General features: G+C 58.1%; 1 long non-coding RNA gene across 1 annotated transcript; it reads left to right on the top strand.

Annotated features, from left to right (window-relative positions):
* The first annotated feature begins 2,877 nt into the window (after positions 1–2,877).
* LOC309845865 lies at positions 2,878–20,585 on the top strand. The gene is made up of 2 exons (XR_014301561.1): positions 2,878–4,582; positions 18,113–20,585. It is a non-coding gene; the product is annotated as an uncharacterized lncRNA (long non-coding RNA).
* Positions 20,586–20,948: the final 363 nt, after the last annotated feature.

The following is a 20,948-nucleotide window of genomic DNA, read 5'->3' as shown; positions in this document are numbered from 1 at the left end:
GGACTGGTGATCAACAGCCCCAAAGAACATCTTGATCGTACGGCCATGCGACAAAGGATCACAGCCAGGACAGACCAGGAACTTCAACTTTTCAATGATTGAAAGACAACAATCCAATTTTAAAATGGAAGAGACTGAAACTCAGTTTGGGTGTTTGAAGATACCCAAATGAATAATAAATACATGGACAGGTGCTCAATGTCACTCTACACCAAGGAAAGGCACAGGAACACGCTGCAGCCACCACAGCACGCTCATCAGTATGGATGAAGTGGGAAAGCCTTCCCAAGAACCTGGGGGGATCTCAAAGAACTGGACCCTCCATTCTACAACAGTGGAAATACGAGGTTCACTCTAGAACGCTCTTTGGCAATTTCCAAGAAAATTAGACAATTGACTCCCAGGTGCATATTGATGAGAAAAGAAGGTGTATTTCCACAACTTGTAAACCAACATGCACAGAAGCTGTATTCACCGTTCCTGAAAACTCAAAACAGCTCATGTCTCCGTCAACAGGAAAATGGATAAGCCAGTGCACTGACTGGACCTCAACAGAAAAGGGAGAAGAAAAAAAACAACTGAAAACCCACAAGAGCTGCACTGTGAATCTCAGAGGCAGATTTATTTATTTGATAGAGAGAGAGAGAGAGAGAGAGAGAGAGGGAAGGCACGAGCAGGGCGCAGGAGGGGCCGAGGGAGAAGCAGGTCCCCGCAGAGCAGGGAGCCCAACATGGGGCTCCATCCCAGGACCCGGGGATCATGACCCGAGCCGAAGGCAGACACTTCCCCCACGGAGCCCCCCAGGTGCTCCTCAGAAGCAGACGTTACGAGAAGAGTCCAAACATAAAAACGTGCACACTGTGGGACCGTTCCAGCATGTGCGGGTTAAGAACCAGCAAACCGGGCACCTGGGTGGCTCAGTACATTAAGCATCTGACTCTTGGTTTTGGTTTGTGATCTCAGGCCCATGAGATCAAGCCCGGCATTGAGCTCCACGCCGAGTGTGGAGCCTGCTTAGGATTCTTTCTCCCTCTCCCTCTGTCCCTCCCCCAGCCCACCTCTCTCTCTCTCAAAACGACCCCCGCCCCCAGCAAACTCAGCAATGTCTAGAGGGCTCAGAATCATGGCCACCAGTGGAAGGGGGGGAGAAGGTGGACCAGGAAGGAGTAAGGGAGCTCTCTGGGGGAAGGGCAGCGGTCCGCCGCTTGAGCCCGGTGCTGCTTCCTCGGGTGCATACAGCCGTCAAAATTCATGAACCCACACTCTCAAGTTTTGGGCATTTATACCTGCACTGTAGGTGAAGTCGTGAGGCCTCACACGGACTGGCCCCACCAGCAGGTGCATTTCAGAGTCCACATGTGCTGTGAGCCTGGCCTTAGTGGGCGGGGTGCGGGGGGGGGTGCGAATCCCAGGCTTGCCCAGGGGCCGAAGACGGGTTCTGTGTGCCCAGCAGCACAGCGCCCGCCGGAAGAATGCCAGCCCCTCGGGCTAAGGTAGGGGCAGGAGGGAGACATTCACAGCCGCTGCTGGAGGTGGGCTAGGGGAGGTGGTCCTCAGGGAACAGCACAGTAGGGAAACAGAGGGCAGAAAGTTCACGAGGGGGAAGCATCTGGGACTGGGGGTCATTTTCCAGAGATCGGGACAGGCGCATCTGGAAGGGGCTTGGGCCCAAGCCAAGGCATTTTTTGCCTCCGTACTTTGCTGAGCTACAACATTCTTGGTTTCAGGCCATGGCACATGTCTAGGGAAGCGGCAGGGCTTTGCTCTCTGACCAAAATGTCCTCAGAACAGGTGAGTGGACTGAGCTGACCTCCCCCACATGCTGGGACAAACTGTTTCTGTCTCACTCACGTCGTGCGTTGTTGACAAGCGCTCGGGCACGAGCTGTCTGAGAGGCGATGTGCCCCCACCGTAATAAAAACACTTTGGTATTCATAGAATCTTTTTTCTGAGATCGAAGCTCATTTCCTGATGGCCGATGGGTGTCCGAGCACGGAGAACCGTTTCTAAAAGGGGTGTCATTCGAGGGAGAAGTGACGGGTCCTTTCCCTGTAAAGCCTGTCCTGAATGTCACATTCTTGCCCTCTTGCCCGACTGGCCCCAGGCGGGCTCCTCCCGTGGGCGGGGACCTGCTCCCACACACGCCAGGGTGGCCATGCTTCTGATGGTGCTTCTAATCTCAGAGCTCCACCTTGCACACACAGAGGCAGAATGTTTCATCCCAGGGAGACGGATGGGTGGGAACCCTGAGAAATTCGGGAGAATGCTATCCGTTTCCAGGAACAGCGTCGGGTCGGAGGAGAAGCCCTGGGTGGCGTGCCCACTGCAGCCCCCCACCCTCCAGGAGGGCTCGTCTCCTGCTTGCTCTGCATTTGTGGCCGAACCTTATCACCCCCCATGCCCCGGCTCTGGGCTGTTTTCACTCTAAACTCAGACACATTTGGGTCTTTCGCTATAGTGACTGTCCACTTTGAGGGGAGCCCTAATACCCTGAACATGCAAGAAATGGGCAGCATTTGAAGGAAGTAAAGGGGAGGCAGGGCATGAGGGAGAGTCACGCTGACCCCAAGCTGGCCGCCGAGGCACATTTCCAGGAGGAGTCACCTTCCAAATCCTGGATTCAAGGCCGTGTCACCAAGTCATCCTTAGTCAGGTCTAGGTCCCACGGACCTGAACTCGGACCTCACCCCCCTGCATTTCCTGGAGCTGCTCTCTACCCGGCACAGCCAGGCCCACAGCCCCGCCTGGGCCCCACTGCCCTCTTGGCCGCCATTGCCACACTGGACCCCCGTGGGCGGACCCCACTACACAGTGCAGCCTTCACCCTGTCGGTGCTGGCCGCACAGGCTGGAATCTGGTTCGGAGGTGGTGTTTCGCCTTCCCCATCCCGCACTGACACACGTGCGGGCCGTACGGGACCCCACCGGGCGGGGGGCTGTGTGCTCCGACCCGCGGCGGCCCCCCCGAGCGGGAGACGAAGAGCCACAGAGGGCAGGAGACCTGTCAGGCTCGAGGGAACCGTGCGTCCACGAGGGAGCGTGGCCAGACAGTGACCCGATTCCCAAGCCTGTTCCCCCGCAAACGACCCATTATGATCTGCGGGAACAACTCTTGAAGTCGACACTCTCGTGGCCGCCGCATCCCTCCTGTCCTTTGTGAAGCCGTTCGGGGACGCTGGAGCCGGGAGCGGCCGCCCCTCGGCTGGGCTTCACCTCGTCAGGGCCGGCCCTCGAGGGGCTGCCTGAGGGCTCGTGCGCACTCTGCCCTGGGAAACAAGGAGCGGGTCAGAGCCCCGGCGCAGAGCCGGGAGGAGCGGCGTGCCCGCTGCTGGACCAGGGTGCGGCCCGGAGGACGGGGCAGGGACTGGGCCGGAGCCCCGGAGGCCGGACCTGCTGGCCCGAGATCTGACGACCGCACCGGGAGGACCCAGCTCTGCGGGAGCCCCGGGGAGCGGAGTTTCCACACGGCCGTGGTTTGAGCCATGCTTTACCAGAACCTGGCGCCTCCGCCCGTCACCTCGCTGGGCCTCAAAGTCACGACGACCAGGGAGGCGTGCGAGCTGCGCTGCCCTGACGTCGTCCGGCACGGCCGGCTCCCGGGCCTCACTTTTCCTCGTCTCTGGAGCAGCTGAGGTTCCGAGGGGGGCCTCGGGCCCCGGGGTCCTGGCAGGTCGAGTGTCATTTCCCTCACGGCCACCCCCGGGGCCGGCGCTCCAGACGGAGGGGAGAGACCTGCTCTGCTCCTGATGCTCGTCGGCCCGGCCGAGGGCTGCCGAGTTAAGGAAGGTCCGGGAGGTCACTGTCCTGTCCCCCCTCCGCTGTTCTGTCTGAACTCAAAGGGCGGAGGCTGGAGGGCAAAGGGGCCCGTGCCTGGGACAGAGATGTCAAGACATCCCTGCCCGTCGCGGCTTTGGGGATGTGCCAGAATGCGGCAGGGCCCGGGACCGTCCTCGCATTCGGAACCTGCCGCCCTCCATGGTTGGAACTGGTTTGTGGTGGGCTCTGCCCCCAGTCACCCTCTAGGCGCCCTTGGTGACAGCTCCATGGTCTGCACCCGGTCCCTGCATGGGCAGCCCCCAGGATGCCCTGGGACCCCTCTGCTCCTGGCGCTCAGGCCCCTGACGGTCCCTCCCCTGTGTGTGGACGGGAACTGAGGCTCGTCTCTAACACACGGCTACGGCCGGCGGCCAACGAGACGGATGTCCCTTCCCATAGGTTACAGACAGACCGTGGCCTCCGCTGTGCCCTCTCTGACCCTCACACTTAGTTGCCACGCAGAAGCGAATGGCCATGTCGTGTGTGGCCCCATGGAGCACCCCGTGGCTGGAGCACGTGCCCCGTGTCTGTGGCCCGAGGATCCTGGACCTGCCAGCAGCGTGTGAGTGACCTCGGGAGCTGCCCTCTACACGGCAGGGCTGGGGGCGAGCGTCCTTGGCTGACGGCTTGACCGCAGCCCGTGAGCGTCCCAGACTTGGAGACGCCCTGCCGAGCCGCACCCAGACTCCTGACCCACAGATGTTCACAGGTAGCAAACGGTCGGGCTGAGTCTGCACATCCTGAAGAAATGTTTTCCGTGACAAAAGGTGAGTAATACGACCTTTTCTGGAGAGTTTTGTCTGACTGTGCTGTGGGGCTCGTTAGAATGACCCTGGGGTGAGGGGCGTTCAAGACAGACGCACTCCATGCGGTTCTCAGAGACTCTGGCCGCTGGGTCTCCAATGGGGCCCTCGATCGGTACCCTGGGCCTCTGGGTTCTAGAGCCTTCCAGGACGGTTGTAAGCACAGTTCTAAGTCATCATCCCACAGTGCCGAGGTAGAGACCTAACGTCCTCACTTAGGGTCACTCAACCCCGTCTACGCAGAATCCCCAAGCACACGTGCACACCACTGGAAAGTCGTGTTTTCCCAAGAAGGCTGCAGCCCGAGCCCATGTCCCAGTGTCCTTTTTCGTGAGAGGTGAACTTGACATATGCCCGTCCAGACGTAGAGCGTGTCCCCACCCAGGACCCCGGGCTGCTCACGGCTCCCTTGTGACCGCGTGGATGTGTGCAAGTGAGGCTGTGTGACTCGCCCGTGAGGCTGGCCGGGCTGTGCCTGGTGCATCAGGACCCTGGATTGGCAGGAAGCTGGCCTCTGCGGGGGAGTCCGGTCACCCCCAGGCCACCAGGCCAGAGAGGTTGTGAGCACACACATCCACCGAGCTGACAGGCGGTGTCTCCTGCCGGCGTGTGGGTGGGCCGTCGGGGCGGCCAGGTCCACATCCGACTCGGACCCCGTCAGAAGATCTCTCTGCCCAAATCTCGGACTCCTCAGTCATGAGCAAAATCAAAGGGTAGCTTTCTGCAACCGAGCCTGGGTACTTTGTTCCAGAGCTGTAGCTGAGCGCGACTCGAGCCGAGGTGCAGGGGAAAGAGCACGTTCTCCGCTTAAGGGCCAAAACCATGGGTGGAAGGAGCCATGGCTTTCTGGAAATCACATGCCAAGATCTCGGGAGTAAAGGAGAAAGCGTCTGCAGGGAAAGGCCGCCCTTGGCACTGAGCTCCCCGGTCACTGGCATGGCCACATGCCCTTGGCAGGACGTCAGAGTCCAAGGCAAGGGTGAGGGCCTCGTCAGGTGGTCGGTCAAGGATGAAGGGGAAGCCGCATGGGGACCTATTATACCAGAGAAAAGAATGCTGCTTTTACCCTGGGGCCCGTGGGTGAGCCACCGGGGACTTGGGAACGTGCTTATCTGGGTGGTGTAAACATCCATTCGTTGGTGGGAAAAAAAAGCAATTAACCCCTTGCCAATCAACTCAGTGGAAACAGAAGTAAGTTGCAACCCCAGCAGCTTCTATTTAAGTCCTGTGAGTCACCCTGTAATGGTGCCGAGATGACGAAGGCCGGTGCCCTCCTATAAACACTTGTCACTTCCCTGTTGTGCAGCACCGCGGGGCCGGGTGAGCTCACTCACGTGGCATGCGGGGAGCTCCCCGGAGAAAGGAACCAGAGACGTTCCAGACACGGCTATCGCCACCGGCCGTCTGCGCGTCCGCCTTCTAGCCAACCCCAGGGGTCAGAAGAAAGACGCTTCACAATAAGGAAGACTCAGGAAAGGTGTTTGGCTCCGGCGAGGGCAGGAAGCAGATAGGGACGCGGCTGGCTGCGAGGTCCGAGATAGCGCGAGGCAGGATGCGCCTGGCTGAGGGGGAAACGTCGTGCTCCTTGGCGGGAAGGACAGCAGTGGCCGGCCGCGGGGCCCGGACCCCCGGAGGAGCGGGCGGCGGGGGGCGGGGGCGGGGCGGGAGCTGCAGAGCACACGGGGCCCAGGACAGAGCGGAGTCGCTGGGCCGCCCGCGGGCGCGGAAGGGGCGGAAGAGGACGAGGGTGCGCCTGGCTGGGGGCGGCCGGCGGCCACCGGGCTGGGCAGCGCAAGGATTTTGCCGGACGTCCCGCAGATCAGGACAAGGTAGACGCAGCAGACGTTCCCAAGCACCGGAGCGAACGGGACGGATCTTCCGGGAGGAGCCCCTGGTGCGACTGCGGGGGACACTAGTGCACGTAGGGGCCCCGGGGACAGGTCAGGAGCAGCAACCGGAGGCCGGGGGGACCAGCGAGACAGCGTCTTCCAGAAACGCATCTGAGTCTGAGAATGGCACGCTCCTACGGACCCTCGCAGTCTGGACTCTGGAAGACTCTTGTGGTCTTGTGGTCTTTGCAAAATGTGCCCCTGATCGCAGCTTCTCTCCCTGCCCCGAGGGGGACCTTCTGTCCTAGTCCCTGAGGCCCTGCGTCCCCTCTCAGTCCCCAGCAGGGCTGACGCCCTTCCTCCAGCCAGCGGGCTCTCTCCCTGGATGACTTGGCCTCTGGCTGAAGTCGTCGGGGGGCCCATGCTTCACCCCCACCAGCTGGGTCAGGCCCCCTGCGCCACACACACGGTCCCCAGATCTGCCCCGACCGCCCGGCCTGCCCCGGCCTGCAACTTGGCGGGAGCTGTGTGGGCGGCAGGAGGGCCCGCTGGTATGCGTCCCCCACCCCACCCGGCGTCCCCCTGTGCTGTCCCCACCGCAGGCTGTTAGGGAAGAAACTTCCTCCTGCTCCCGGCCCCGTCCTTTTGGTAACTTGATATTTGTTTGCATAAATGACTTGACTTGATGTTTTCCTTGTTGGACCCTAAGCTCTGGGAGTGCAGAACCCGGCGGGTTTTGATCTGTAGGGTGGCCTCGGGGCCTGTCGCATGGTTGGCGGCCCACGGATACGGGGTGTGTAAGCGGGAGAATGAAGGGTCCCCCCGTCTGGGTAACTTCTCTTCCTGCAGTCACGCCCGCACACCGCTCCCTCCCAGCCTCCCCGTCGCGGGCAGAGAGTCTGCCCAGCACGGCGGCTGCCATTTCTTCCCAAGAAGCAAAATCTGTCTTTCCTTCTCAACCAGTTCGCAGGGGAGGCCGTGAGGTCAGGGCTTCTCCCCCCCTCCCTCACTGTCCGAGGTGACTCAGTTTCCTTTGTCTGGTGCCCGAGACTGGGCTCCTTGCTGGTGGAGACCAGGCACTTGGGCTCCCTTCCTTCCCTGTGCACTGGGGATATGGGCCTGACACCGACGGGCGTCCTCGCGGGGTCTCTCGGGGCCGCACACGAGCCACCCCCGCCGTCAGTCACCCCGTCACACCCACTGGGCGGCGGGTCGCCCCGTGTCTTCTGGACCCGCCGCTTCCACTTGGAGGAACAGAAGATTCCAGAGTGTTCCCTGTGACCCTTTGGGAATGGGACATTTGCAGGCTTAGTAAAGGGTTTTTGAAAGTGTGATTTTTAACTCCTAACCTGTATTTAATATTTGGCTTCTCACACCAATTGATATTCTTTTTTTTTTTTTTTTTTTAAGAAAAAAACTACATATTGTTCTACGATTTTGTTTATTTATTTAAGAGAGAGCTAGAGAGAGAGAGCGCACAAGCAGGGGTGAGGGGCAGAGGGGGAAGCAGACTCTCCGCGGAGCAGGGAGCCTGATGGGGGCTCGATCCCCGGACCCTGAGACCATGACCCGAGCCAAAGGCAGACGCTTCACCGACTGGGCCACCCGGTGGCGTCCGGCACGTATTTTATTTGGAATACCTTTTCTTCTAACAAAAGAGAGAAATGTTGCAAAAGCAATATTGAACAAAACGATTCTCCCTCTGATTTCAGTCCTTCCTTCCTGAGGAACCATGTCCGTTCAGTAATGACGTGAAACGCGGGTGAGATCACCCAGCAAGTCAGAGCCCACGGAGGGCGTGAGCCCCTGCTTTCCAGACCCTGGTCAGGAGCGGCCAGGATTTGGTCGGTTCTCCTGTCTCCTGGAGAGAAGCCCACGCCCTCCACCGAAGCCCCTCTGCCACCTCCGAGCTCTGCGGCTTCCATCCCAGAGCGGGCAGGCAGAGGCACTCGCGGTGCGCAGCGGAGGGGGCTCGCTGGACGGACCGGCGGCAGAGACGAGAGAGTCGGTACCCAATGCTGGGCTGGACAGCCTCAGCGGAGGCCCTGCCCCCAGCCCCGCCTCGCTCCGCTGCCTGCGGCCGGCTCCCGCCGCCCCCTCCTTTGCTGGCCGCTGGCGGGACCTGTCCGGTGACAGTCCCGTGGGAACAGAGTGATGTGAGGGGCAGCCATCGCCATGCGCTGCGCACAGTAGGCCTTCATCTAGAGGGGTCCCTGGGGGTCACGCCGCACGTGCCTTCCCTGGCGCTTAGTGGAAAACCTTCGCTGGCACAGAGGCGGGGTCGCGGGAAGCCAGATCCAGCCCGCTGTGAGCCGGTTTCCTGCTTCCTCTTCTGAACAGAAAGGGCCCCGCTGCCTCCGTGAGGAGTTTCCCACCCTTGTCCCATGTCTCCGCTTGGACACGCCACCCTAGTCTCGGCGCCTATTTCTACTGGTTCTGAAAAGGCCCCTCGGCCCTAGGGGGCACGCCGAGCCGTGCGTGACGCTGCCCACGTGGAGAGCTGAGCCCAAGACGCCGAGCAGACGCTTTGTGTCCCAAGAGAGAGCCAGCAGGTCGGCAGCACAGGTGCCAGGCCACGTGCCCGAGAGCAAACCTGTCCCCGTTCCCTGTGAGACAAACTGAGGCCGAGGGAAACCGCGCTCTGCACCTGCTGGTCCGCGGGACGTGGACTGCACGGAGGGCGGTCTCGGGGGAGAGGCCGCCAAGGACGGGGCGACAGGATATTATTCTCCGCGGCTGCGTGTGACGGTGAGGGTTTGGTAGGCGGAGAACAGGACAAGCCTTGCCTGGACGCGTTCAAGAGCGTCCACGAGCCTGGCGAGGGCGTGCTCGGGGAGGCCTCCGGGACGCTCCTTCCAGAGCTCGCAGAGGCTGCGGATGGGCAGGGCGGGGGCTGCCGGCGACACGGACTGGACAGGGCCCACGGCATCTGGCCTCCTGTCGCTCCCCAGAGCGGCTTCCCCGTTCCTTCCAGGCGAAGGCTGGACCCACGCCCCGCTCACCGCAACCTGGCTGAGACGCGGCCTGACCTTCCTCGTGGGCTCTGCTGTCCCGGGTTTCTTTCCAGACCCTCCCCTGCCGCGGCCCAGGGCGGGGGTCCCCGAGGGGTGAGAACAGACCCGCTGCCGGGTTCAAAAGCTCCGCCGCTCGGAGACCAAGGCACGGCTTCTCTCTCCTGCTCCCTGAACTCTGAATTGTGTCTGACACCGCTTCAAACATCCGGACAGTCGAGAGCAGGGGAAGATCCCGGCTCCGCAGGGAAACCGAGCGTGAGCTCCCCGGCCTGCGCCCCCATCCTGTCCCCAGACCTGCGTCGCGTCCGCAGGCCGGAGGGCAGACGGGCACTGGATACACGAGGGCAGAGCCGCTGAGATCTCCGCACGCGTCACAAGGCTGTTTTTAAAGATAATTCAAAACACTTTGCAGAATGAGTTTAATGCGAAGCAGATTTCTTCGTGTCACAGACGGGAAGGACGGTGCCTGACCGAGTCCTTGACTCCGAGGATGACGGCGCGGTCCGGGTGGGGCAGGCGGGGCTCCGAGCTCGCGGTGCGTCTCCGGCCGCTGCGGGGCACCTCGTGGCGGTGCCTCTGCTCCTCCGTGTGCCAGGGTCTGATGCTCACTCTCTGACCCACTTTGTGCAAGGACTTTTCCATTCGTTCTTGGATGTGAGAGAAAATTAGAAATTCGTTCTCAAAGGGAAGTTGTTGCCGGAATTTCACAGTGAATAAAGCTGTCGTCGTTTGGAATAACGTGCGAGGGGCAGAGGCCCACTGGCCTTTGCAGTACTGTGACCGCGTCTGCGGCAGGCGCCAGCCTGCCCCCTGCACTGCGCGGGCCAGCCGAACGCAGACGCCTCCCGGTCCGGGCCGTCGGCAGAAGAGGAGCAGCAAGCGTGAGTGCGTAACCTACGTCGCTGCCTGTGCTTGTCGGTCGTCCGGATCAGGGCGTTCTAACAGGATACGCACCGGAAACCTCTGCATATCCTGTCGAAGTGCAGGTCTGGGGCCCGGCCTGAAGGCCTGCATCTCCACAAGCTCCCGGTGTCCGTGGACCACACCTAGCCCACGGGGTCCTCATAACAGAACTGGGGATTAGATACGATCACCCCCTTTACTGGTGTAGCTCACAGGCTGACTTCCAAAGCAGGGGGTCTCCCAGCAGGGGTGACCCACTTTGCCCACCCGGATAAGCCAGGACCAGCGGGGGGGAGGTGGGTCTGGGCGGCATCTTGTTCCCTCCCGTGCACCCGATTTACTCCCTGCTTTCCCAGGAAGGGTGTCAGCGGGGAAGGGAGGGAACCAAATCCTTCCACAGCGGTGTGCTCGGAGGTCAAGGGGCTGCCACGAGCACCGTCCTCCTACAGGGTCTGCCTTCTAAAGGGAGAAGACTAGAGAAGATGCAGCGTCTCTTAAGATCCCCAGTGTCCGGGATACAGTGGAAAATCACTCATCGCCCCCAGAACAAGGGGCGCCACAACCTGTATGAGAAGCGACAGCCGGCGGCCCCGCACCAGGATGACGCGGCGCTGGAATCGTCTGACGAGGACGTTCGAGCAGCCAGCAACCAGAAACGCTCTCGAAGCAAGTCAAAAGTGGGTCTGCCAAGAAATACAGAATATAATAATGAATCCTGAAAATCACAGAACTGTATTACAGTCACAGACGCACACACACAAACACACAAAAACCCGCCCAAACCCCCAAAGGCACTGACTCCAGAACCGTGTTTAGGGGTTTTGTGAAATCACCCACTGACAGTGAGTGTCTTTTTCCTACAAGGACTCTGGAATAACGCCTTGAAAGACAGAGTTTCACGCACCGTGCAAACCATTTCCACCCTTGAGCACTTTCTTGTGCACCTGCTGGCCACGCGTACATACGTTCTGATAACGGTAGCACCGGGTGAAGCCGAGGCGGCGGTGCTGTGCTACCCCTGTCTGAGGGCCACACGCTCCTTGCCCCCGATCGTGGAACTTCCCACGTCATCGGTGAGGAAAGGGAGGCAGCGGACCTGGAAGGTGGGTGAGGACCCCAGCGCGTCCCGCGGAGAGCTCTGCGGACACACATCAGTGTCGGTCCCACCCTGGGCGGGGGGCACGGGGGCGGGGGGGCGGCAGAGGCTGGGCATGCCAAGGGGGTGCGGGCCGGGGGAGCACCTATTTCAGCCCTGCCTTGTGGTTATCTGACCGGGACCGTGAGCCTGGACTGGACTGGATTACCTTGTACCTTTCTTCCCCCCGGTCCCTTCTCCGTCCTCAGCTGCCCTGTGCTCGCCGCCGGGGAGGGTGAGCTTCTCTCTCCCCATCTTCCCCTCCCAGCCATCCCCAGGGCTGATTCTCCCCCACACACCTCTTTCTCCGTTCCTGGGGCGCCTGCCTTTCCTTCTCTCCGACGAGGGCAGGGTTGCTCCGTGTGCGTCCCGGTTCTGGCTCCTCTTACTTTCTCAATCAGTTCAGATTTTTCGTCTCCATGAGATCATATCTAACCCGCTACGATGATTTCCCAGTCCTACAAATAACAGTGTCCCCGACCGGTGGGCTCCCAGCGCCTCTCCCCAGGGGCACTTTCTTAGGCTCTCACAGCACGTTCCCCACCTGTGCACCTGTGAGGGTCAAACGGCATCCGTCCCCGATCTGGACAGCAGCTCCCCCAGACTCTTAAATGGTGGAACAGGGATTGGGCTCTGTGTTTCCTGGGAGCCCTGCTGCGGGGGCCGCCGGACCCTTGGTCCTTGGAAAGCTGTCATCATCTAGACCTTTCTAATCTGTCACAGCCCCTCTTCCACTGGCCAGGCTTTTTGCAACAATGACCGAGTCCAGAAGGGAGACCCCGTCGGCTGGAGCTGGAGATGAAAGATTTCGGGGGTTTTTCTTTCAGAATCGTCTGGCAGGTGCCGCTAACCGCTAAACTAGAAGGAGAAGGTTGGGCGAAACTGGTTTCCCATCTCTGCAGGTTTTCTGGGCTCACAAAGGCAGAGATCTGTTTCAACTGTTTACAAACATTGAGTTAAAGGTCACCCAGGCGGGGTCAGCATCTACAAGGAGTCCAGAATTTTCTTTACAAACCATTTGCTGTCCTCCGTAGTGTTCACAAACGTGCTTGGCAGGCATCTGGGGTAAACAGGAATTTCGTTCCAGTCCACTGGTGTAGGAAAAGTCCTCAGGGCGGCAGCGGGCAGCCTTTTCCTTGCGCGCGGCACAAGCCTCGTCCTGTGAGAAACCCCGCTGTTGACTTTCGTTGAATTCTGAAGATGCTTCGGGGCTTCCCTCCAGGCCAGGCTTGACCCCCAGCAAGCATGTGGACTGACAGCGGTCAGAGAAGCCAGGTCGGTAAGCCTGAATTAGAATACCGAATTCTTCGGCAAATCTCTGAGGACCCGCCCTTACCTTGAGGAGACCTTCTACGGCAGCTCCACGTCCAACGTTGGTCCACGAGTCCTTCACGGTTGACCAGCGTCCTCAGGAGTCCCGATTTTTAGAAGGGGATGTTTCACTCGGGTTCAGCACCAGAGAAGAAGGAGAGCTCAGGTAAAGGGGCGGGGCATCCAAGGGCAAAGGTGGGCATCAAGGAGGCGGCGCGCCGTGGCTAGAGGCGACGGACAAGGCGGACCCTCAGTGCTTTGTCTCCCTCCGGCTGTCCGCTTGCTGCGGTTAACTCGGAGCATTTTGTGAAGGACGCTGCGGAAGCCGGGTGCATCTGGACGGCGCCTGTCGACACAGCGCTCGCATCCGGATGGTTTGGTTCTGTGGCCAGTCCCGTCCGGAGGGGAAGCAGGCCCGGTCAGAGCCTGGGCTCGCACAACGGCCCACGCGGTTCTCCGGCACCGTAGTAAGCGAGTCCGCGTCGTCGAACACGTACACGAGGACACACTGTCACTTCCGAACATGGACCCGACCGGAGGTTTTGGAGGGGGCCTCCTGTAAGGTGTTAAGGGGAGGGGGTCCCACATCTCAGAAGTCTCCCAAGAGCAAAAGAAAGGGAAATGGTGAAAGCCAGCTCAGAGGGTGTGCCTTCGGGGTGGGAGCTGTGTTTTGCTTAAGTGTGTCTTTCAGGGGATAATGCTCCGGTCCTGGTGGACGGCCTCTGCCTCAGCTGGCCCGCCTGTGACCAGGGGTCCCTCGCCACGTGGAAACTCTCTTGCAGTACCAGGGGCGGATGTCCGTCAGGCCTGTGCCTGGCTCGTTCACCTCCCGTGGGAGTCTTGCTCCAGGCCCTGACCCCTCCCCGACGGGGTGGTGACCGCCGCTGACATTATTTGTACTTGCTTGTTTGTTTTTGCTCTCAAGAATCCCAAAGGAACGATGCCAACGTTCTGCACACAAATGAGTCAGAGAGGATGGAGTCTTTAGACAAATCCCAAATAGAGTCAGAGAGATCCGCCAAAGGGAGGGACCTCAGAATCCCCAAGGAGTGTCACCCAGTCCAAGGTCGACGTGCACAAGAAGCTGAGTAGGGGCGCCCTGCTCAAGTCCGGGGTCGTCGTCCTCCGGGGGCCGTCTCCTCCAGATCCCACTTGTGACGGCTACATAAAAAGGTAAACTGAGGCAAGATCAAGCTTGTCAGAAAGATGCTCTTGGAAAGAGCAGCACCAGTGCAGTTCCCTTTTTTTTTTTTTTAAGATTTTATTTATTTATTTGACAGACAAAGATCACAAGTAGGCAGAGAGGCAGGCAGAGAGAAGGAAGCAGGCTCCCTGCTGAGCAGAGAGCCCGATGCGGGACTCGATCCCAGGACCCTGAGATCAAGATCTGAGCCGAAGGCAGAGGCTTAACCCACTGAGCCACCCAGGCGCCCCAAAAGTGCAGTTCTGAGCGCTTCCCCGGCAGGAGCTGGGGGTGGGGCTTTGGGGTGGGCTGTGTGGACAGGCAGGGGTGTGAAGGGCGGGCAGCTCAGCTACCCTTTGTTAAAATAAAAAGCAAACAGAGTCCAGTTTCAGAAATTCCTCCAGTGGAGAAAACCAGTCCAGTCCCACCAACAAAGGTCAATCAGCTCATTTTGTAAGACCTGACCCGGGTCATTCCTCCCTCACACCTCTGGAAATGTAGATAGAACTTCCCAAGGTTGGTCCATGGCTGCCCCACCAAACCCCCAGCATGTTAGTTCCATGAGGCTCCGGGAAGCCAGGCATTTGCAGGAAATCAGTCTCTCGGAGCCCAAGTGCTGTTTTCCTGCGGCTACACGTGCAAGGTTTCCCGCTTTATACCCCGGGCCAGCCCTGACCTCCTGGGAGGCCTGCCTGACCCCAGACCTGCCCCGGCCCCGGGAAGCCTGCCTGTGTTTGCGAGGCAGAAGCGTCCTTCCTCTGCTGTTCCCAGCTGTGACATCTGGTGGAGGGAAGGCCACCCAGAGCCATCTGCCTGGCGTCTTTCCCTACTGTTTGTCCCAAACCACACAGCAGAAATGGCTTTGGTCTTTGGCCAGATGCTAAGTGGGGAGCACACACCTGTCCTTCTCCTTGGGATCCAAATGAGCCTTCTTGTCATTCAAAGCAAAGAGGCTTAATTTTTCTTAACATTCTGGTCACTGCTAAGGTCGTGTGTAAATGAAGATTGCTTTTAAAGAAAGTGAAATTGTGGGGCGCCTGGGTGGTTCAGTGGGTTCAGCATCTGTCTTCGGCTCAGGTCATGATCCCAGGGGCCTGGGATCCAGTCCCGGATCAGACTCCCTGCTTGGCGGAGAGTCTGCTTCTCTCTCTCTCTCCCTCCCCTGCTCATGCGTGCTCTCTCTCAAATAATAAAAAAAAAATTAAAAAAATCCTAAAAAGAAGAGAGACAGAGAAGTGAAACGGCCCACGTGGGTGTGTGCGTGGGCCATGGGTCTGCCGCGGATGATGTGTATCCCTGATGGCTGTCCTAAGCGGGCTGGTTGGCTGCAGGGACAGACCACCTCCCCCACCTGTCCCCCACGACAGCCCAGCACAATACTGGTCACTCACGGCCCAGCACTGTGTGGATCGGACGGCTCCTCCGCTCCATGTGGTCATCCAGGGCCCAGGCTCCTACCACGTGTGACTCAGCCTTGCTCTTGCTTTTGGACCTGGAAGTGACACATGCAGAGGAACCACCTGGAGATTTTGGGCCAGGTCTGGGAGGCAGGGAGGTGGGGCAAACCACTGTCCTGAGCTCCGTCGTCATCATCTGGGACCCCCAGGGAAGCATGGGGGTCGCACTGCACAGCTATGTCCTGAGAAGAGAGGTGCGCGCAGACACTGGTAAGAGGAAGCTGCTTCGGCCGCACCGGCCTGGTCTCCCCAACCCAGAACCCGCTGCTCAGACGTGTCCCTAAATAGGTGGGGAAGCAAAGCCTCCTCAGATCCTCTCTCCTGGGCAGGATCTGTCCCCAGCAGAGTCCCCAGCCGACGGTCGGCCCTGCTCTAGACCCGCAGCTGCTCACCCTCGCCCTTGGGAGCGGGGCCGCAGCCACACGCTGTGTCACAGACCGCGGTCCCTGCCGGCCTGAGTCGGCTCCATCTGCTGGGGGGGGGGGCACAGCCTCGGGCCCCCGGTGTAGGGGACAGGTGCCAAGCCAAAGACGGCTGATTGGGAAGTCCCAGATCGGGCATCTGTTCTCTCATGAAGTCCTCTGGGTTGGGCCCACAGCCCAGGCAGGCCTCCCCTCCTGTTTTCCTCAACAATAGAAGAAAAGATGCTTCCAGACACTTCTGGCCACCAGAGCCTCCCCTTGTTTCTCTCTGAGGGCCTTGGACCCCCCATGAGGCCAAGTTGGGGGCCAAATGCCTGTCCTCCAAAAGTTCTGTTGGGAATCCCTGGGCGGAAGCCATGGTTTCCAAGGGGACAACGTGGCGGTCAGAAGAAGCGTCCAGATGATGCCCAGATAAGCCTGGGAAGCCATCCCATGGCAAGCGGCGGCTTTGTGGACGGGGCAGAAGGCGGGGAAAGGGGACATGAGGCCGCTGGCTTCGCTCCCAACGAGCGGTGGTGAGCGGGGGTCCCAGTGTGGGCGCTGGTCTGGCTGGACGGGAGTCCCCGGTCCACGATGATGAGCCGCGTGATGCTGGGGGGGGTCTCGATTGCTCAACGACACAGTGTGGAGTATCACGCAGAGTGTCGTTGGGAGGACTCAGTGAGTCACGCAAACTGCCTGCCGTCGGCCGCTGTCCCTTACCGGGCAAGCCTGCCTGGGAGGACCCGAGCCACAGGCCCTGACACTCCTGCTGTCTGAGCCACAGACCCCTGAGCACCCGCACCTGCTCGGCCGGCACGGCCGTCCTGACCACATGCAGCGACTGTCATTGACATTTAAAGTCTCTGAAGTGAACGGTCACCTTCTCCAGGCTCAACAGTCCCGTATAGCCAGTGGCCACGCCTCTGGTGTCACCGGTGCAAACATTCCCAGCCACACAGAGCCCCGCGGGAGTGCCCTAAGCCAGCCGGACGCAGACGGACGAGCCGGCGCTGCTGCCGACCCGAGTCAGGTGGGAGCGTTGCCGGGACCCTCAGGCGCCGTGGTGGAGAGCGGTGCGCACAGCCGTCTCTATCACATCACGGCTTGTCACATATCACATGTCACAGGTTGGGGGGTCCTCAAACTCAGATAAGCCGGAGACAGACATCTGACGGCAGGGAGGGCACCTTTACCTACGTGTCAGCGGATTTCGGCAGGCGCGGTCCCCACGTGCTCCTCGGAGCACGCCCGAGTCCCGAGAGACGCGGAGGAGCTGGGCGGCAGGAAGGACGTGACCCCGACAGCGACCGCCGGGACGCAGCAGCCGCCGCGAAGCACATTTCCAGATACCAGATGTGGATCGATGCATTTGGAGCCGACGGTGACCCCATGGAGGAGGGACGCCATCTTGCAGATGAGGACACGGACACAGGCAGGGCAGGCCACCTGCTCGAGGTCACACGCAACCGAGCAGAGGCACAACGGGGTGTGGAGCCAGGCGTTTGCGGACTCCCGGGCGGGCATGCGCGTCCGCCACTCCGGCTCCCCATCCACAGTCACGTCTCTGCAAGGTTCGCGGGTGCATATCTGTCCCTCTCTGGCCGGTCAAGCTGTGGCCAGATGTCGGCGTGTCACATGTTTGCCTGCTTCTAGCAGAAGTCACAGGCAGGGGCCCTGCTGCCTTGTCTTGCTTTTTCTTTGCTTTCTCTTTTTTTTTTTTTTTTTTTTTTTGGTGTAAAGTGCCTTGAGGAAAAAATATGGATAGATGCTGATATATTTCATATATATTTATATATTTATGTTTATATATTAGGTTTTAATATATATTAATTGATATATTCATACAACTTAGAGTGGTTAATATTAACACACAATGTAGTTTTTTTTAAATTTATTTGACACAGAGAGAGAGAGATTACAAGTAGGCATAGAGGCAGGCAGAGAGAGGGAGGGAAGCAGGCTCCCCGCCGAGCAGAGAGCCTGATGCGGGACTCGATCCCAGGACCCTGAGATCATGACCCGAACTGAAGGCAGAGGCTTAACCCACTGAGCCACCCAGGCGCTCCAACACACAATGTATTATATGATCTCATATTAATGCATGTATTACATATAAATTGATATATTAATAACAATCAATAATGTTAATGTATAGTTTGATATACAATTACATAATGTATACTATATTAAAAATTAACGATAATAATGAATAATATTAATATATTATATATATTATTTCCGGTTTTCTTCAAAACTAGGACGCTTGAGCAATGCCGTGCCCGCTTACACGGCTGCCATCAGCTGGAATGAAGGACCAGGGCTGTGTGGAACCAGCACGGCCCTTCCCCCTGCCTCCAGACACCCACACGTTTCTCCTCCTGGCCTTTGGTTTTTACAGCTTTACAGACATACAACGGACCGACAAATAATCACACACGTTTAAAGCGTACAGATATGTGTACGCGTCTGCAACACCGTTACCACGCTCAAGATAATGGACACAGCCATCACCCCAGGGCTTTCCTGGGCTCCCTTATCCTGCTGCCCCCCACCCCCGGCGGTCGCTGGTCTACTTCCAGTCGTCGTAGACGGGCGACCTGTTCTAGACTCCTGCGTACATGAGATCACAGTACACATCCCTCATCTGGCTTCCCGTGCTGAGCCCAAGGGTGAGGACTGTCCCCTTCTATTCTTTGTGTCAGTGGCTTATTCCTTCTCAGGCCTTTCCTGCCTGCTGAGCGGCATTCCGTCTCCACTTATCCGTGCCCATGCGGCCGGGCTTCTGGGTTGCTTCCGGCTTTTAGCTATTTCCAACAAAACTGCTGTAAACATTTGTGCACAAATCTTTGCGTGGCTGCGAGCTCTCGGTCCTGTCGGGTAAATGTCGAGGAGCGGAATGGCTGCATCGCGTTCTTCCCAAGACCCCACCGCACTGTGTTCCACAGCGGACGGACTGTACGTGCATTGCCGGCCATGGCTACAAACATCTGTGCACGAGTCTTGCGTGGAACACAGTGTGGCAGGGTCTTGCAGAGACATGCAGCACACACCATCATCCCATGGCAATGCCCAGCAAACGGCATCGCATCATAGCTGGGCTTGGCATCTGGAAGGGAGGCCTGGAGACCGCGTTGGCGTTTCAGAGCCGGCCTCTGCTGCCAGTTGTTTGGGATACAGAGTTAAGAGGGGACTGTGTCCAGGGCATGGGGTCAAGTCTCTGGGCCCGGGGGCTTCACCAGCAAAGTGAGTGGCGGGGGTGAGGGTGTCTGTGGTCCCATGATCTGTGCTGCAGGAATGAGTGGACCCGGGGAGACCTCAGCCATCGGCTCCTCCCTGTGCGACTCCCAGCCCGGATTTCAGCGAGTTCTACAGTGAGTGGCCCTTGGGACCCTGTAGCGAGAGGCTCCTCCAACAGGCACTGGGCCCTTGCAGAGCACCCCTTTCACACCAGCTCCCTCAGGGGCTGCGAGGATCCGCAGGCACCCGCAGAGGCCATGTGTGCAGGGCACCGAAGGCAGGCCTCCCGACGGAGTGAGATGGTCAGGCTGCTGAGGGCGGTTTGCTCACAAATAGTTTTGTTTTCTCTCCTTGGCCTTGGCTGGAATCAATTTTGTTACACGCAGGAGAAATTGGATTTATCTTAGGGTTGGCCGACAAGGCAAGCAAATGCTGGCAAAAATCCAGGGACAGAGGAAGCAATCCTGTTTGCAGAAAGAAGGTTGTCCCTCAGGCCCATGTGCCCGCACCGGGGTAACAGCGCTCAGAGCCGAGGGTGACCAGTGACCTTTTAATTCCTTTTATGAGCTATTATTCATGTATAGTACAATCCATCCACTTACAGTGTGGAATTCAGTGGTTTCTGGCATATTTGGAGCTGCATGTCCATCACTGCAATTAGCTGTAGGACATTTGTGTGACCTCAACAGGGGGCTCTGTGCGCCTTTGCCCTCGTCCGTCAGTGACAGCCCCCCGCATCCTGGGCAATCACCGATCTGCCTTCTGTCTCTAGACTTCATATGAGGACAATCGCACGGCATGTGGTCCTCTGTCATCTGACTTCTACACAGCAGACTGTCTCCAAGGTCATCTCTGTGGTCTCAGTGCCACATTGCCTTTCTGCTAAGTGATGGTGTGCATGTATGACACCGTATTTATCCCTTAACCAGCTGCGGAGTTGTTTCTGCTTATGGGTTGTTATGAGGAACATTTGTGTACAAGTGTTTGATAAAAGCATTATATATGATATTATTAATTATAATCTATTATATTATTAATTTTATTATTATTTACTACCAATTATAGTATTAATAAAAACGTTATTATGTGTATTATAATGCTTTTATTAATATCCATACCCCAGTTTTTGTGTTTATTCGCAGACTTTGTGTGGGCATAGACTTCAATTTCTCTTAAGTGAAAAAGCCAGTCCCCAAGGCCACGTAGTGTATGATTCCATTTACATGAATACCCAGAACGGGCGCACACACAGAGACACAAAGCAGATCGGTGGTTGCCAGGGCCGGAATGGGGTGCAGGTGGGACATTTGAGGGAGGGGTTGTAATGGGTGCAAAGTTTCTTTTTGGAATACTGAAAATGTTCTAAAATTAGATTGTGGTGATGGTTTTGTACAGATTTGTAAATATACTAAAAACCCATTGAACTGCATACTTTAAATGGGTGGCCTTTATGACATGTCAATTCTACATCAATAAAATCATTCTAGAAACAGAGAGAGACAGAGAGAGACAGAGACTGAATTAAGCCTCATTACTCTGCGTTCCCAGCCTTGATCTTATCCGTAGATACATATTGGGGTTTAATCTGTCTGCCTGTCCATGTGTTTATCTCTCTCTCTCACACCCATTATGATCTTTTCTTTTCTCTCCATCTTTCAAGATTATGTGTCAGCTGAAAGTCCTGCCCTCAGGGCGGGGACACAGTGCGGTCTTGCTGAAATCCCAAGTGGACAGAGAAAGGCAGTGGACTCTTCTGGCTTTGGTTTGCAGGACTATAGGGCATGCGGAGATTACATGGGACTCCTTCCTCCCATTATAAACTCATCAAGATATGGACGAGATGCAATGCACTAGAAC

Source organism: Mustela nivalis (assembly GCF_964662115.1).
Source record: "Mustela nivalis genome assembly, chromosome: 13".
Taxonomy (NCBI): Eukaryota; Metazoa; Chordata; class Mammalia; order Carnivora; family Mustelidae; genus Mustela; species Mustela nivalis.
This window is presented reverse-complemented; position numbering and strand designations above follow the sequence as displayed.